The following is a 17424-nucleotide window of genomic DNA, read 5'->3' on the forward strand; positions in this document are numbered from 1 at the left end:
AACCAAACGACAATAACAATATATGCAAAATGTTATGCTAAACGCCTTCTAAGCCTGGGTTTCCTTGTCTGTAAAATGAAGGGCTTAGATCAATGAGCTGCATTTGTAGAGATTTCCTCCCTAGGAGTTCCTTAAATAATGAAATCACAGATCAAACATTAATTCATTTGAAAAAATCAAGGAGATCCTACCGATGTTTTTAATGTTATACCAATCTATGACCCAACAAATTTAAGATGAGACTTCCTTCATTAGGGCATGTAACTCCCCTAGAGTAGTATCTAAAGCAGAGTTACTCATTATAGGGATGAAAACAAGTAACCTGAGCTAATTAGGATATATCTTTGGAGATACATCATCTTACTTTCCAGATTTATTTTATATGACTCCTCTTCACACAGTCTACATTCCAGCCAAACAGACCTACCAACTGTTCACTAAACTTGGCATTACACTTGTCTCCCAGCCTACAAGTCAGGCTCTTCCTGGAGCCTAAATGTATTCCCCACCCCTCACCTCCACCTCTTAGATTTGCTAGCTTGCAGCAGCTCAGATGCCTACTTTCATAGGAAGCCTTGCTGATCCCCTGATTATTAGTCTTCTCTCTACTTACCTATTTACATGTTACATCCTTATGGCAGAATGAAGCTCCTTCACAGTACCTCAATACTTGGCAGAGAACTTTGCTTACCACTGTCACCCAATACAATCATTTTTAAAAGAATTGACTTGGGGTGTTTTGTAAAGTTTTTTAACTCAGATTCATGAGGAAACGGGCATGGTCTGATGTCCTGCCGCCAAGTACTCTCATTCATCAGCATCTGAAGAGGAATTCTGGTCTCCCTGAAATTTACAAATATTTTCTTTTTCTGCTGTGATCTAGACTCCAAATCACCATCTGCCTCCTTGCCCAGTGGTAACAACACAGAATTGTCATCTTACTCCAGCTGAATCTTTAGTCAAGCAAAAGGGGGAATATGAACTGATATGTTTACCCCCCCCCATACAAAATGACAAACATAATACTCTGAGTAATTCTAAGTCTTCTTGACTTTTCTTGATTTAAATGCAATTCAATGTATGATGTTGTCAGAATGCCTGAACAAGACTGCTTGTCTACCACCCCACCCTTGGGAATAAAGACTTCAGATGTACCAAGAGCTTCCATTTATAAAGAGCATATGGCCCCTAGTAATGACATGATAAGTCTCCAATGCAAACAGTTAGGGAGTCCCCTAATGTCATTTACATGGAGACAGCCTAGCACAAACCAGAGTTGATTGGCAGCTGAGCCTGTGTGTACCACTTGACTGGTTTTTCAAACCCCAGAGAGGTAAAGGAGAAAGAAGATGCAAAAAAAGAAGAAAGTAAGCCCTGTTCACTTTTAATCAGCTGGGAAAGGAGACTTTCTAGAGGAAAATAGAGAATCGTAGGGATCCAGAGCTATAAAAATGGGCTGGTAAACAAAAGGTTAAATTGAACTGAAAAATAAATTAACCAAACAAGCAAACAAAAAATATAAGCCCACATTACTTAATTTTTAGTGATTTATCTTCTACCTAAAAGGTGCACAGCTACCTAAATTATCACTCACAGTGGAGAAATAGTCTTTTATTTGAATGTATCTGGTTGAATGTTACCATTTTTCAACCAATGATAACACTCAGTATTATGTAGCACCTTACAATTGTCAAGGCATTTTTTTCATCTGTTGTTTAATTGGATCTTCACTGCAGCCCCTGAGGTAGCTAAAATTGAGGTCATCACTCCCTTTTTATAGTTGAGGAAATGGAATCTCAGAGAAGGACAACAGCTTGTCCAGGGTCACACAATTAGTAAATGGCAGAGCCAGGACTAGAAGAAATGCTCAACTGAGAGGTAAGAAATCTATATCCTCATTCCAGCTGTGCAAATAACGTGCCACAGAACCTTGGACAAGTCACTAAACTTCTTCCAACCTCATTTTTCACATCTATAAAAAGATGGAGTCAGACTAGAAATCTCCAAGATGCCTTTAAGCTCTAAAATTTTGATTTTATGGGCATATAAATGAGAGTTTTATTTTGACCTCATCTTTGCGCCTGGGCTGGAGGGAAGGAGGGAGAGGGGAAAATATCACAGTATCTCCAAGTTGGAAGAGTTCTCAAAGACCATGTGCTCCAATCTGTTACCTGAACAGGAATCCCCCACCAACTAAGAATCTCCATTTAATTTTGATAGAGGACCTCTAGTGAGGAGGAATCCACAATCTCCTGAGGCAGTCCATTTAATTTCTGCATAGTTCTAAATGTTAGGAAGGTTTTCTAGATATGTAGCTGCAATCATTCTCTTGGTAGTTACTTCCTACCACTTCTATTTCTGCCCTTGGAAGCAAACAAGAACAAATCTAAGCTTCCCTCCAACATGAAAGCCCATCATAAAGAGAATATATTTCATCAGTCTAAGGAGTAACTGAATCCCTTGTTAAAAAACAAAATCTTACTCTAAAGGGCTTCCGAAGTGTGAGAGGCTCATTGAGTAAGGACAACCATGAATTACTGACATGAAAAACTGTGGTCCTTATCTATGACTCATCTTGCCTTGAGAATGTATGGCCTTTAAAAAAATGTCACAAAGTCTTCAAAAATGGATCTTTCTTTAATCTTCAATTTCGTCAATTTTAGTTTGTTTCAGGACTGAGTTTGAGAGTCTATTTTTATTCCACTTCATTGTTATTTATTTTTCCAAGAGAACTGAGTCATAGTGGGTCTTTTGTCAGGAACACATCTAAGAATCTCTGGTTTCTTATGACTAGAAAGAAATATGAAATGCCTGAGACCAGTATGTTGCAGCCAACAGGGATCTCTTGATCAACATGCACATAATAATACTGGGCATTCTCACCTTCTTGACAAGAGGCCTGGAATCAGGAGAATGGTGGTTGAAGCTCTATCCCTTGTTCATTATTAGACAAGCTCCCTAAATTCTCTGATGTCAAATGGGGCTAATCTACTTTGAGGGAGAGCATCAAGGATTTGTCCCATGTTTACAAAGTCTTTTAAAGATTAAAATAACAACATCGGTGATGAACAAGAGTAGTACAGTAAAAAGAGCACTGGCTTGAGAGTTCAAGGATCTGGGTTCAAAGCTTGCCTCTAATATTGATGTTTGTGTGATTTTGGGGCAAGTTATTTCACTTCCTTGGGCCTCTATTTCCTCATTTATGAAAATGAAAGGATTGAACTAGATCGCCTCTGTGGTCACCTCTGAAACAATCTGGTTGCACAGTGAATAGAGCTAGAAAGACCTGAGTTTGAATCCAGCCTCAGACACTTGGCTGTGTGACCCTGGAAAAGTCACTGAACTTTGTCTGCCTCAGTTTCCTTATCAGTAACACAGAATAGTAATAGCACCTACTTCTCCAGGTTGTTGTGGAGATAAAATGTGACAACACCTGTGAAGTGCTTTGCAAACATTCAAATGCTTCAGGTTCTAGATCTATAGCCCTGTTGCTTCATATTTTAAAAGGCTCAAGATATTTCCACTAATGAAATACAAGATCCTAACGATTAAGAGATGTTTACTTTTTTCTCTTCATACCCCCAGAATCTAGCATCTTTCCTGGCACATAGTAGGTTCTGAAAAATTCCTTGTTGCATTGTATTTGACTGAATCCTAGACGTACGGCTGGAAAGGACCTTAGGTTCCATCCAGTCATTCTGCAGATGAGAACACAGAGGCCCAAGGAGTTGGAGTGATTGGAAAGTCGGCATTAGGCTGTAGGGGCTCTGTTTCTAAGCCCACAATTCATCCCACTCCCTCCAACAGCTTACCACGTTGTCATCCAGATTCTATTTCAGGACAGCTACTGGGTAGGTCTTCCCACTCTGGTAAGAACGTTGGAGGGAGGAACACTATTTTGAGGGCTCCTGTTGGCAAAATAGAGTGTGCGTGTGAATGAGACCAAATGACCATAATCCAGAGAATTTATATTGACAAGTATTGTTCATACAGAATTAGTGTACTAGATTTTATTATGATTTTTACATGGCAGCTGGTGCCTAAGAACTACACTGAGGTATTTTAAAAGGTGATAAAATATATTAATGATTGCTAATCCTTCCGAGAGTCCCCATGTCCTTCTTCTATCAGCTCAGCCAGTCAGTAATATATTACAGTCTCCTGAAGCCAAAGATTTTGAATCTCTTGATACCAAAACTCACCCCAGGCTCTTCCAGGCCACATGGCTTTATGCAACTGTTTCGCATACAGTAGGTGCTTAATGTATATGTTAATATATGACACATTTACATATATTAACTGAATTAAACTGAATTCCCTCTCCAGATTACCCCAACCTACCTCCCAAGACAAAAAAGGAGGCAGCACCCAGCTCTGAGCTAAGAATTTCTTCCATAGCTGTCTTAGCTGGACTGGGGGGAGGAGTGTGGGTCCAAGAGCAATCAGCAATTTTATTTTTTGATCCTCCATGCCAAAGCTATTGCTACCGCTTCCACCTACCTCCTCCCAAGCACACAATCGTAAAGCTCAAAGAGATCTCTGAAAACTACAGTCCAACTTGTAAATGAATTTCAGAAATAAGAAGGTCACAGTCCCACTGTATCAGACCCCACCTGGAATATCACATTCATTTCTGGGTTCCATAGAATTGAAGTTGAAGATAGATATTGACTCACTCCAGGGCCTCGAGGCCATGTGTGGCCCAAACTAGATAGTTTCTAGAGAAGGGTAACGAGTATGGTTAAGGACCATAAGTCCTTGTCATATGAAGAGCAATGTAAAGAAGTGAAGTTATTAACCCTTCACTGTGCTAGTTGTCTTCTTTTGGATTCTCTGTAGCTTATTGATCTCTTTAAAATTTGTCACCCAGAATAGAACACAGTACTCTTGATATGCTTTAACCAGAGAGCAAACTATAATGGGACTATCCCCACCCATCCTTCACCCTGATCACTATGCATCTTTTAATACACCGTAAGGTGGCATTAGCTTTTTTTTTTTAAATATCTTACACAAACATACAGAAGATTCGTGATTTCCTCAGAATAGGGAACTCTCTCCCCTACTCCCTAATCTATGAACTCCTTCCCCATTGAAGATTTCAGCACATTTATGACATAATCAATAAATCCTAGGAACGTCTGAGTTGCCCAGGATCACACAGACAGTAAGTGTTAAAAGCAGGACCTGAACTCATGTCTTACTAACTCTAAATTCAATATTCTTTTCATTAAATTCTATCTACTACTCCATATTATTTTTCATATCTAAATCACAGCTGTCTTTGTGGCCATCACTCTCCTATTTTATGCTTCTGTAGTTGATAAAAGAAAAAAAAGTGAGATTTTATACTTATTCCCTTTAAACTTCACTATGTTATATTTGGCTTCATGTTCTAAACAAATGAAATTCTCTTGGATCCTAACTTTATAATTCAGTGTATTAGCTATCCCTACTATCTCTGTCTGCAAAACTAATATAAGCATGTTCTCTATGCTTCTATTAAGGTAAATGATAAACATGTTAAAAGCACTGAGTCAAGGATACACCCCTAAGGTACCCCATGTGAGACTAACTTCTAAACAGATGTCAAACTCATAGGACTCCCCTTTGGTTCCAGGCATTCAGTGATTTCTGAAGACACTAAACTGCATTTTTTCTTAGCCTGTAACACTCCATCAGGTCCACAAAGATAGAAGGGAGACAATTTTTAAGGCTTTGCTAAAATCCAGGTAACCTAAATTCTCTTGATATTATCTTGATCAGCATTCTCTTAATCTACCAGGCTAAAAATCATGTCCAAAAAGGAAACAAGGTTAGTTGGAAATGGCTTGTTCTTGATGAAATTATTCTGGTTCTTGGTGATCACCATGTCCTTTTTTAGATGTTCACTAATCCTCTCTTTAATGATACATTATATAATTTTTGCTAGGATTCAAAGTCAAGTTCACTGGTCTACAGTCTACAGACATTACTCTCTTCCCTTAAACACACACACACACACACCACACACACACACACACACACACAATATTTACTCTTCGTGCTGCATTTCTATTCCCCATGATATTTCAATCAATCAATAAAAAATTATTTAAGTGCCTACTATGTACAATACACTGTGCTAAGCACTGGGGATACAGAAAGAGGAAAAAGATAATTTCTCCCTTCAGGGAGCTTATAGTCTAATGAGAGAGACAAAATGAAAATAAATACATACAAAGTAAGCTATATAAGGGATAACTAGGAAATTATTAACAGAGGAAAACCACTTGAGTTAAGAGTAGTTGGGAAAGGCTTTCTTTGGAAGGTGAGATTTTAATTGGGACTTAAAGGAAGTCAGGGAGATTAGTAGTCAGAGCAGAGGAGGGAGAGCATTCTAGGCATGGGAGACAGTCAGAGAAAATGCCCAGATCCAAGAAGTGAAGTGTATTGTTTGTGGAACAGGAAGAAGAGCAGTCTCATTTGATCTAAGAGTACATGTGAAGGAGCAAGGTGTAAGAAGTTTGGAAAGGTAGGAGGTATTAGGTTATGAAGGGCTTTGAATGCCTAACCAAATATATTTCAGGGATTCCTGCTGTGGGCTCAGCAGTTACATTCACCAGGTACTTCAGTACACCAGGATGTAGTTAACCTAGGTCTCACCAGAGCTTCCAAGGGATTTCTTTTCTCCCTATTTATTTTGAAGCTAAGCTCCCTGTTAGTCACTTTTGTTCTGTCTTTTCCAGCTCAAAGGCTACAGAATCTCCGAGTTGAAAGGCCACGTAATTGTGTCCATCCCATACCTGAACAGGGATTCCCTCTACAGGCTGCTTGACAAATGGTCATTTAGTTTTTGCTTGGCCTTCTGGTCTTCCTTGCAAAGAAAGCATACATTGAAGAAGAGTCCAGTAGTTCTGCCTTCCCTCTCTTGTACATTACCACCATCCCATCCTCTACTACTCCCCATACTACTTCCCTGTGATCAAGGTTCTTTCCAGAAAAGCTAGACTTTTTCCCTCTCCTTTTATATTTCCTTCTTTTTTCTTTCTAAGGTTTGTCAGCAGTCATGCCCCATGCCTGAAATGCTGTCCTCCCTATATTAATCTGTCAAAATCCTAATCATCCCTTAAAGTCCAATGCAAATATTTCTCTCTCACAAGGCCTTCCTTGAATTCTCACTCTCCTGTGACCACCCTAGCCCTTTGTTCACACCTATTTTGTGGTACTTTATTTGCTTTTCCTGATATTGTTTTTTGGGGGGTGGGGGGTTAAAAATTCATAGTTTTTTCCCCTATAAGATTAAAATTTGCTTCAGAAGAAGAATTCTTATTCATTTTCACATGCCCCATAGCAACTGTCATAGTGCTTTAGACCGTAGCAGGCATTCAACACACACTTGATGAATGAATGAATGAATGAATGAATGAATGAATGAATGCAGTATGATGCATGGCAGTAATTTACCACCTGGTACATGGACTAATGGAAAGAATGCTAGATTTAGAGACTGAAGACCTGTGTTTGAATTCAGCTTCTGCTCCTTACTATCTACACAGATAGGGACTGAACCTGTTATTTCATTAGTATGAGGATAAGGAATATCCCTCATCTAATTCAACTTCATTCTAACTTCCAGCACTAGCACAGCGCCTAGCATATGCTAAGTGCTTAATAAATGCTGATTGAGTGACTGACAGATTTAGCAAGTTTCCTAGACTTGAATACTAAGAGAATAAATGATTTACCCACGGTCACAGTGCAAGTTCTTGTCACAGACAAGACTTGAGCCTAGTTCTTCCTACCTCCAAGTCTCTATTCACCATACTGCACTGCCTTGGGCAAATCACTTCTATTCTCCGATACTTGGCTTTCTCATCTTTAAAACGCTTTCTCACTACTCCTCAGGAATCATGGTTAGTGACTACATTGATCATAGTTATTAAGTCTTTCAAAGTTGTTTGTCTTCACAATGTTGTCATTATAGTATAAATTACTCTCTTGGTTGTATGTACTTCATTTTGGATCAGTTCATGCAAGTCTTCCTAGATTTCTCTGAAGCTGTGCTTTTCATCATATTTTATGGCACACTAGTATTCTTTTACATTCATATGACATAGTTGTTTTAACCATTCCCCAACAGGAGGACGTCCAGTTAGTTTCCAGTTTTGGGCTACCATGAAAAGACCTACTATAAATATTTTTATACATATTGATCCTTTCCCTCTTTTTTAAAAATCTCTTTGAGGTACAGGGCTAGTGGAGATATTTCTGTGTCAAAGAGTATGCACAATTTAGTGACTTTGGTGGCATAGTTCCAAATTTCTTTCCAGAATGGCTGGACCAATTCACAGTTCCACTAATAAGTATATTTACATGTCTACTTTTCCACATCACCTCTAACATTCATCGATTTTGCCTGGACTATTGCAATAGCCTCTTAATTCATCTTCCTCCTTTACATCTCTGCCAACTCCATTCTCCCACACACATCTGCCAAAGTCATTTTCCTAAAGCACAAGTCTGACCAAATCACACCCCCTACATACACATTCAATAAACTCTGATGCCTCCCTATTGACACTGGGACCAAATATTATTTCATCTTTATGTCATTCTTTTTAAATTTTCTATTTTTATGTAAGATTTATAAGTTATACAGTTATTAACATACAACTATGTTAAATAAACTTATTTATATTTATGCAAATACACATATATATATAGTGGATGGTCAAAAATATATTGAAAGATATACACTATCAAAATGTTTGAAGACCACTGTTCTAGAGAATTGCAAATGGTCTGGGAAGTGCCTGTGCCAGGCCCCTGGGTCCACCATTGAAGGACTATGCATAGAGCAAAGGCAGATTGCCTGCTGATCCCTAAGCTGTCACTGATTTGTGGGAAAAAAAAAACTAATTCTACCAGTACTTCCACCACTGGTTCTGAAAGACAAGGGGAAAGGACGAAGCTAGACTGGGAAAAACAGCATAGAATCCAAGGACTCACAATTCAAACAACAAATTGAGAGACTTTGGAATGTTGGTGTTGTCATTGTTGTTATGTCATTAAAGGGAATTGGATTTGAAATTAAACAGAGTGATATAAAAAAGAGTTTCCTCTTGAAAAATGGATGTGATGATGGGCTTGGAAATGAGAGGGAATCTTAGAAGCACAGGCATCAATGAGAACTGATGAGAAAATGTCTTTACGGAGTGGATAGTTCATGGGTGAAAGGCCAGGCCCAAGGCTAAAGTTATAAACATTCACAAGTGTCAGACACTTAAAGGGGAGAAAATACTACACAGGGCAAGTGTGGGCCACACAACCTTATTCCATCTGGAAATGTCTTGGCCTGAAAGTTTCCTTGGGCTTCTGTTTAGTGTTTTCTGTCCCTCTATTGTGCATGTTACACCTCATACAAAAACACAGCATTGTTAGGCTAGGCTCCAATGAAATGTGTAAAAAAAATGACAGCCAATTACTGAGAAAACACCTATTTATATTTCTGCTTTATTTGTGTTTATTTGCTCACAAGCATCCAAGCAATTTTACCTCTTTGACATTGCCCTGGCATCTTAATGTGGGCTTTGTGGCTCTTTAATGAGATATTTATTTGGCAATATGTTCACTTATAGCTTAGCTAGTGATTTTGTCTGTTTCTGTTTAAATTTTGTCTCTTTCAAGTGTGATGACTGTCAGCCAGTGCACCATTGGATTTCTGTTTACAGCTCTAACTCCCTTGCTGTGCTATCCACAGAGAAATGTTACACTTTACAATACACTAAAAATTCTTATACTGTGTGTGTGTGAAACACACACGCATGCACACGTGCGTGTGCGCACACACACACACACACACACACACACACACACACACACACTAGATGTAGTTCATTATGATTAGAACCACTCTTGGTACTACCATTTTTTCCAAGAAATATATGATAAATATACCCCAGAACCATTGTAAAAGTAATAACATTTATGTAGCACTTTATGGTTTATTAAGGATAACTGGCATTTACATGGCTCTTTAACGTTTGCCAAGCATTTTGCAGACATCATCTCTTTTGAGCCTGATGATAACCCCATGAGATAGATGCTATAGGTACTATTGTCCCCATTTTACAGATGAGGAAACCAAGACTCAGAGATCAAGTAACTTGTCCAAGTTTACACAGCTAGAAAAGAATCAGAGATGAGAATTGGAACCTGTCTTGCACAATCCCAATGCAGTATTCCATCCACTATGGTACCACAGTGCATCTTCATCACAACGACCTTATGTGCATGGTACAGTGGAGTCAGATGACCTAAAATCTTGCCTCTGCCACCTGTGTGATGTTAGACAAATCATTTAACTTCCCTCGTTTTCAGTTCCTTCATCTGTAAGATAAAGGGGGTTGAACTAGATGACATTGAAGATCCTTTTCATCCCCAAAACTAAGTCAAATCAGTCAAGTCAACAAGCATTTATTAAACCCTTAGTGTGTGCCAAGCACTGGGCTAAGAGATGGAGATTCAAAGAAAGGCACACATAGTCCTCCCCCTCAAGAAGTCCAAGTTCTGATCCTACTGTCCCCTTCTGCAAGATCGGGTAATGAAATTATCCAGAGGGTAAATAACTCCACCAAGGTGACCCAGCTAGTAAATGGCAGAGCAAGGATTCCAACCCATACAGGTATCCATACTCCTAGTCTAGTGCCCTCTTCATTAAACCACAGTGCCTAACTTGTTTGTCATAGAGAAGCATTCAGCCTAAGGAGGATCTGGCAATATCCATCCAAGAAGATTTTGATTTTTTTAAGTGCCCAAATTATTTCCTTATCAGAGTTTTGAATTTATATTCAAATCAACTAATTAAGCATTTACTATATCCTAGGCTCCAAGAATACAAAGACAAAAAGGAGAACAGTCATCAACCATAAGGAGTTTTTATTTTACTGAAGTGAGACAACATATATATGGATTTAAAAGAATACAAAGCCTAAGCAACGTGAATGGAGAGTGATCTGGGAATGCTAGCAATTGGAAAGGAAGGGCTTTTTTGGTGAAAGATGGCTCTTGAGCTTAGTCTTGGAGAGTTGGAGTTTCCAGGAGGCAGAAGTGAGGAGGGATCTTATATACATCTGTCCAAAGGCATGGGAGTGGGAAATGGCATATCCTATGTGAGAATCAGCAAGGAGGCCAGCCAACCCTCCAAGGATGGTTATCCCATGGCACCAGAATGTGTTATTAGTTTGTCCTAATTTCCAGAAGAACTAGAGGAGGTCACATCCTAAAAGAAAATAGCTGTACAAATCAGGAAAAAGGATTTATCCATCGCTATGAAGCAATAACTAAACTAGGGACCAAATCCATCCAATTCTGAGTCAATTTTTACCATTTTGAAATAGCAATTAAACCCCTTTATGACTGGACACATAGAGGCCTTTATCTGAAATTTGAGATTTTAGGAGCAATTACAAAATTTATATTAACGAAAAAGTCCTTGAACAAAAGTGGAAAGAATAGAAGACCTAGTTTGATGTCCACAAATAATTATGAACATCCCATTTGTTACCAACCAAATGTTGGGGTCTTTTTGTTCTGATTTCTTCAGTCTCCAGTTTACCCTATCCTTTCCCAACCCCCATACACATATGTCCTGAAAAGATTCAGATCATCTGGATCCATTTAGAGCCTAAATTTCCCAAGTGCAAGTGAGATCAACATAGCCTGCTGTGTAGTTATCACCTGAACAAACCAATGTTCAACTGATGATCTATTGGTTTGCTGGAGTATAAACCTAGTCTGAGAGTCTAAATGAGTATTTGTAAATCATTATTATTAGATGCCATCAGACAGCTTCTGTTTTATGCAAAGTCAAATGGGTGCTTTGGTCTTCATTTTAGACTATATTTGTATGCAATAGACAAAGACCAAGATTAGACTGGAGTGGAAAGGGAAAATTAACTATAACCTATGAAAATGATCAGTTCAGTCACATTAAGGTAGCACCTGAGGGTCCCTCACTAGTGGGTCCCCATTTAGCTGCTTCAGGTTCTAGGTACTTTGTAAGAAGACTGCACATGTGCTCCTATATTTGTTTCTACATTTTCTATTCAGAAGACACATTATTCATAAAAAAGATGTTTTAACTTAAAAATGATAATTTTAATACCACAGAAAAATACTACTCCCTTCTCAAACCTTTAATGCACCTTCTCAAAAAGATATACACATCCTCAGGAGCAATGCCTAGTGGTCATATATAGGTCATCCACACTAGCAGTCATATATACATCACCACGATAGGGAGCATAATGGCCATGTAATCCACATGAAGTGATGCACACAGAAACATGTGATCAGGGTAAACACATGAAAATACAACTCATAAACTGATTTCTTTAAACTCTCAGTGTCTTCTATTGGTGTAATATTGATGGACCTGGGGACCTTAACCCCAAATAGCATTGTTTTCCATACATCCTTGTTGGGCATTGCATCTTAGTTGCCCTGCATCAATCATTTTCTGTGGTGTATGAAATGAAGACTCACATATTATACATTGAGTACCTACATAGCAGTTGAGAACCCTGTTGTGTATTTTGGGTCACACCTAGATATGAACCATATATGTTTCATTTAATGATGATCCTGAATAAACTTCCCATGGGAGCAATAAGAGATAATTACCCCTATGGCTCAGATCATGGTATCTGAGTCTATGTGATCTCAGGGTCTTTGGGGGACCCTGGACCATGAGTTACACACACACACACAACACACACACAAATACACACACACACACACGTACACACAGATGTGTGTGTTAGACACTTAATAAATGCTTTTTGTTTGTTTGTTTGATGTATTGATCAAAAATCTTTGCGGTTCACTAGATGACATACCTCAGTTTCAACTGGTGTTCATCCAGCTATCTTCAGCTGGATGATACAGGTCACCTAATGACTTGTCCAACAACTACATCATAGGTGCTTTAGTAATTCTATTTCCTGAAGGGAAAAGTACAACTGTGTTAAACCATCTCTTCCAGCCACCTCCTTCATCCATAGAGGAGTGTTGTGGTTAAGAAGCCTCTCCCCTCTAGAGAGGGCTACATGTCTTAAAACCTGTTATTCTGCCTCAGTCTTCTACTCTGACAGAGCTGAAGTACTATCTTCAGAGACATGTATGTACTCCATCTGCTGGAGTTGCTGTGATTGGAAGTCTATCCTTAGTAGATGAAGGACGAAAGCTCTCCTCATCCAATAGGCATGAAGCTCTCTTTAACCTTCTTGGGTCAGCCCAGTTCAGCTAATGAGTTCATCTCCTCATCAAGGCTATGTTAAAAAGTAACAAGGCACATAGTAAGTTCAGTTCTGCTTTTTAAACTTTTCTTAGAATATATCTGTTCAATTAATCAATAATCAATCAATATTTCCTAAGCACCTACTATGTGCCAGTACTGTGCTGAGTACTGGCAACACAAAAGAAAGTTAAAGATATTCCCTGCCCTTAAAGGGTTCACAATCTCATGGTGTGACTATTCTTTGAATTCTACTATTACCTGCCCTCTCCTTTACTGTCTCCTCTGGTTCTCTCAATTCAACTATTATCTAACACAAGATTAGGAATTCATTTTCCTTCTTAGAACTTATCATAGCCCTCTAGAGAAGCAAATATCCCTAAAGCTCTGCTTTCTTTAAATGGAAAAAGAGCAAAGTAGTGATGTGGTAAGGAAGCTAGTTAAATTGCATCTCCCCAACCCCCAAACCGTACTCCTCTGTTCTATGAATATAGACATGACTAGAGTGGCTAAAGAAGGCTAAAAAAAAAAGCTCTGGACATTTGTTCTGCTACCTTAGAGTAGTGCCTCATATTTTATCAAGTCATTGTACAGTGGATTCATCTATAACTGTGAGTTATTAGTATAGCAGAGAAAGAAGTACTGTGAGGCTATTAGAGGGAGAGAACCAGTGAATAGAAGGGAAAAAGCCATGTTTACTGGGATCTTCTCATTCTTTCTCTAGCTAACCCTAGGCAGTATATAAGAGAAGGGGGAAAGTGAATTTTGCACTGCTGATGAACTTAAACTAAGCCATATATTCTCCATATGGCAGGAAGAACCTTGATAAAGGAGTATAAGGAACCACAGCCAGGTAGGACTCATGAAAGCATCATGGCTACAGATCTCTGGGGATCCTTGTATGTATATATGTCAAAAATTGTGCATGAGAACCAATCCTCTAAAAGAGATATTAGGGGCACAGGTAATAGCTCAATCCTTAAATATCATGCTATAATTCTATCTTTATGTTGAAGAATCTGGACACAGATATGTCTTAGGGGGGTGGAGCAGAGGGCATAGGAAGGAAGAAATAAGCATTTATTAAGCATCTACTATGTGCCAGGGACTATGCTGAGCACTTTACAAATATCCAATTTGATACTCATAACTTGGAGATACATACTACTATTATCTCCATTTTACAATTGTGGAAATGGAAGCAGACAAAGATTAAGCGACTTGCCTGGGGTCACTGAACTAGTAAGAGTCTAAAGATAGATTTGAACTCAAGTCTCCTTGACACCACTCCTAGAACTCTAGCTACCGTGCCACCTGGTTCCCTCTAAGAATTTACATTTCAAATGAATCTTAGAAATGACCTAATCCCACAAACTGGGCAATGGCACATATCCCAGGTTCAGCTTTGAGTTTCATATCTGACTCTACCACCTGAACTTATGCGAAATCTACTGAGAAGTGAGATCCACCAGGGACATCTGGATAAAACAGCAATGATCTTTCCTTCCTCAGAATTCATAGAATCTACTGTCTGTAGACAATGTGATAAACAAATGCACTATGCTATATCAGTCCTTGTTTCTTTTGCTATATGCACATGTCATTTATCTAGCCTTAACAGACTGGATAAGATATCCCTATAATTTTTTTTAAAAATTGAAAAGTAACTTAAATATCATTTATTCTAATTCTTTATTTTGTAGGTGAAGAGAATGAGGCCCAGAGAGACTGTGATTTTCTCCATGGTTTCACAGCTAAGTACTGGCGGTTAAAATTGGGTCCTCTTCTTCCAAATTCTAGTCCAACGTCCTTTCCACTACATCATGCAGTTGCTACGGGGAAAACAGGCTATGAATCTGACTCACTGATATCCCAGATGCTTTCACTGAAAGACTCCCTGTAAGGGGGTACAAAAAAATAAGTCTGTGGAAATAAATTTTTTTTTAAAGATTGCAACATGTTCTGTCCCAGAAATACGTTGCTTGTTGTTAAGTAGACTTTGCCTCTTGACGTGGGGAGGGAGGGGGATTTCTTCATTCTGTCTTTCCAGTTTTCTAAATACCTCACCCTAGTGAGCCTCTCCGTATCTTCTCCAGATAACGTGGCATAGTGTCCTTTTATAGTGCTCCAAATGTGGCATGATATGTCTTCCCAGGAAGCCCTAAGACAGAGCTGCTCAGCAAAATCACAAAAACTCTTTTGTGGCTCTGCGTTCCTTCCCCACATGACCTAAGCTTCCGTGTGGGTTACAGAAGTGATGTACATGTAACATACAAACATTGTCAGAACCTCAGGACTAAACTTGCAAATTCTGCCCAAAACTTGGCAGATCTCTCTCTCTCTCTCTCTCTCTCTCTCTCTCTCTCTCTCTCTCTCTCTCTCTCTCTCTCACACACACACACACACACACACACACACACACACACACACATACACACACACATACTCAACTGTAGAGAAAAACTCAGGGCTTTTCTGCGGCTTTACAATTGTCTCTTCAACCTTAAGCATGTCAGGAAACTTTGAGGAGGCAATATTTCAGCAATGATTAAAGAAATAATGTGCTGCAAATTAAAGAAATTGGGACAAAGTTACTCTATTATGCTGGTGACCTTCATTTTTCTCTCTTTTTTTTTTTTACCTTTTATTTGTCAGGGAGATGCTCTGTTCCACCCGCATGGTATGTCTACCCTGTTCCCCTCTTCCTAACAAATTCTATTGTACCTTCGAGGTCCAGCTAAAATCTGAGCTTGTCCATCAAGTCTTTTCTGACTACCCCAGCCCAACAATGACACATTATATACAATGAATATAGCAATGTATAAATATTCAGCATCACCACATAAGTTCAAGTAATGAAAATCACCAATGGAGCCCCAAAACCCATGCTCAAAACAACAGAAAAGCATTTTCAAAACTTTTGATGCTTATCATGCTAATGTTCCATTTCCCATTAAATTACTGAGAACAAATGAGGGAAAAATAATTTCAAGATCATAAGGATGAATTTATTAGATAATCATTCTATTTAGCCTGAAATAAGTGTGTGTGTGTGTATTTTAAATTAAAGAACCAAAACTTAAATCTCTATTTCTTAATGAAGCTGGTTCTTTTATCTCCAAAAAATGACAGCTAAAGTCAAAACTAGAATTTTGAGAGAGAGGAGATTTAGGACCTCCCTTCAGACATTAATAAACAGCACTCCACATTCTAAAACTATTAGACATAATTTGAAATAATTGCCCATCTTTCCTGAGCAGAGACATGGAACTCAGTTAACATAGCTGTTAAGCCCTTTCACTTTTCATGAAGACAGCAATCACTGCAATCCAGGCCACTTTGTCCATACAGAAATAGCTACGAGGAAACTCATACCTTATTCCTGTACATGCACTGAGGATTCCGGTATTTATCTTTATCCTGTATTTGTATACTACGTGGACCAGATGCATGAATTTTTTAATCACCACCAAAATGTCGTCTGTATCTGCAGTACCAAGGAAAGGACAGATTTAGGCAGAGGGAAAGAACAACATTCTTTTCTTTTTCCTCCTTTTTCAGACTCACCCCATTCTGAATTTGTCAAATCGTAAAGTTGCATAATCTTTGAAAATATTTTACTCCGCCATCATCCACTTTCTTATAGTGATTTTATGTCTAGCTTGTCTCATCTGTCTAATTTAGATCATAAACCCTGAGGGCAGAGACTGTGCATTTTCTTCTGTTTTCTCTAGCACCATCTTAAACTGCCAGAGTTCAGTAAATATTAAGTAACAATACCTGGCCCATTCCTGAACCAGGCTAACTCAGGCTTTCTTACTCTGACCTTTTGATTGCGCAACTTGTGAAACAGCTATCAAGGGTCCTGATCCATTCTCCGAACTGCTGGAACAAAATCTTCTAACACTCATCTCTGATTACTCCTGCTTGCAGGTAGCTTTTTTTTAATTGTTATTATTATTATTTTAAAGGTCATGTTGACAAAAAATTAATGTGATGAAATGAAAGACAATCAAGTCTTTCTTATTTGATTAAAGAATGACCTACCAAGAATCACTAATCTGTTGTGACAGCTGACCTTACCTTTGCTAATCTTTAGGATCTGTTAATAAAATTTTCAGGGAAAGGAGGTTCTCTTTGTTATG

General features: G+C 38.6%; 1 long non-coding RNA gene across 1 annotated transcript in view; it reads right to left on the reverse strand.

The window, feature by feature from the left end:
- LOC110207673 (uncharacterized) overlaps nucleotides 1-16955 on the reverse strand; it is a 53352-nt gene extending 36397 nt beyond the window's left edge. The window contains exons 1-2 of the long non-coding RNA XR_002324272.2: nucleotides 16655-16955; nucleotides 3813-3908 (exon numbers count right to left, since the gene is read on the reverse strand). This is a non-coding gene — a long non-coding RNA (uncharacterized LOC110207673). The remainder of the gene's footprint in view (nucleotides 1-3812; nucleotides 3909-16654) is intronic.
- Nucleotides 16956-17424: the final 469 nt, after the last annotated feature.

Source organism: Phascolarctos cinereus, unplaced genomic scaffold (genome assembly GCF_003287225.1).
Source record: "Phascolarctos cinereus isolate Bilbo 61053 unplaced genomic scaffold, phaCin_HiC Scaffold_2;HRSCAF=192, whole genome shotgun sequence".
Taxonomy (NCBI): Eukaryota; Metazoa; Chordata; class Mammalia; order Diprotodontia; family Phascolarctidae; genus Phascolarctos; species Phascolarctos cinereus.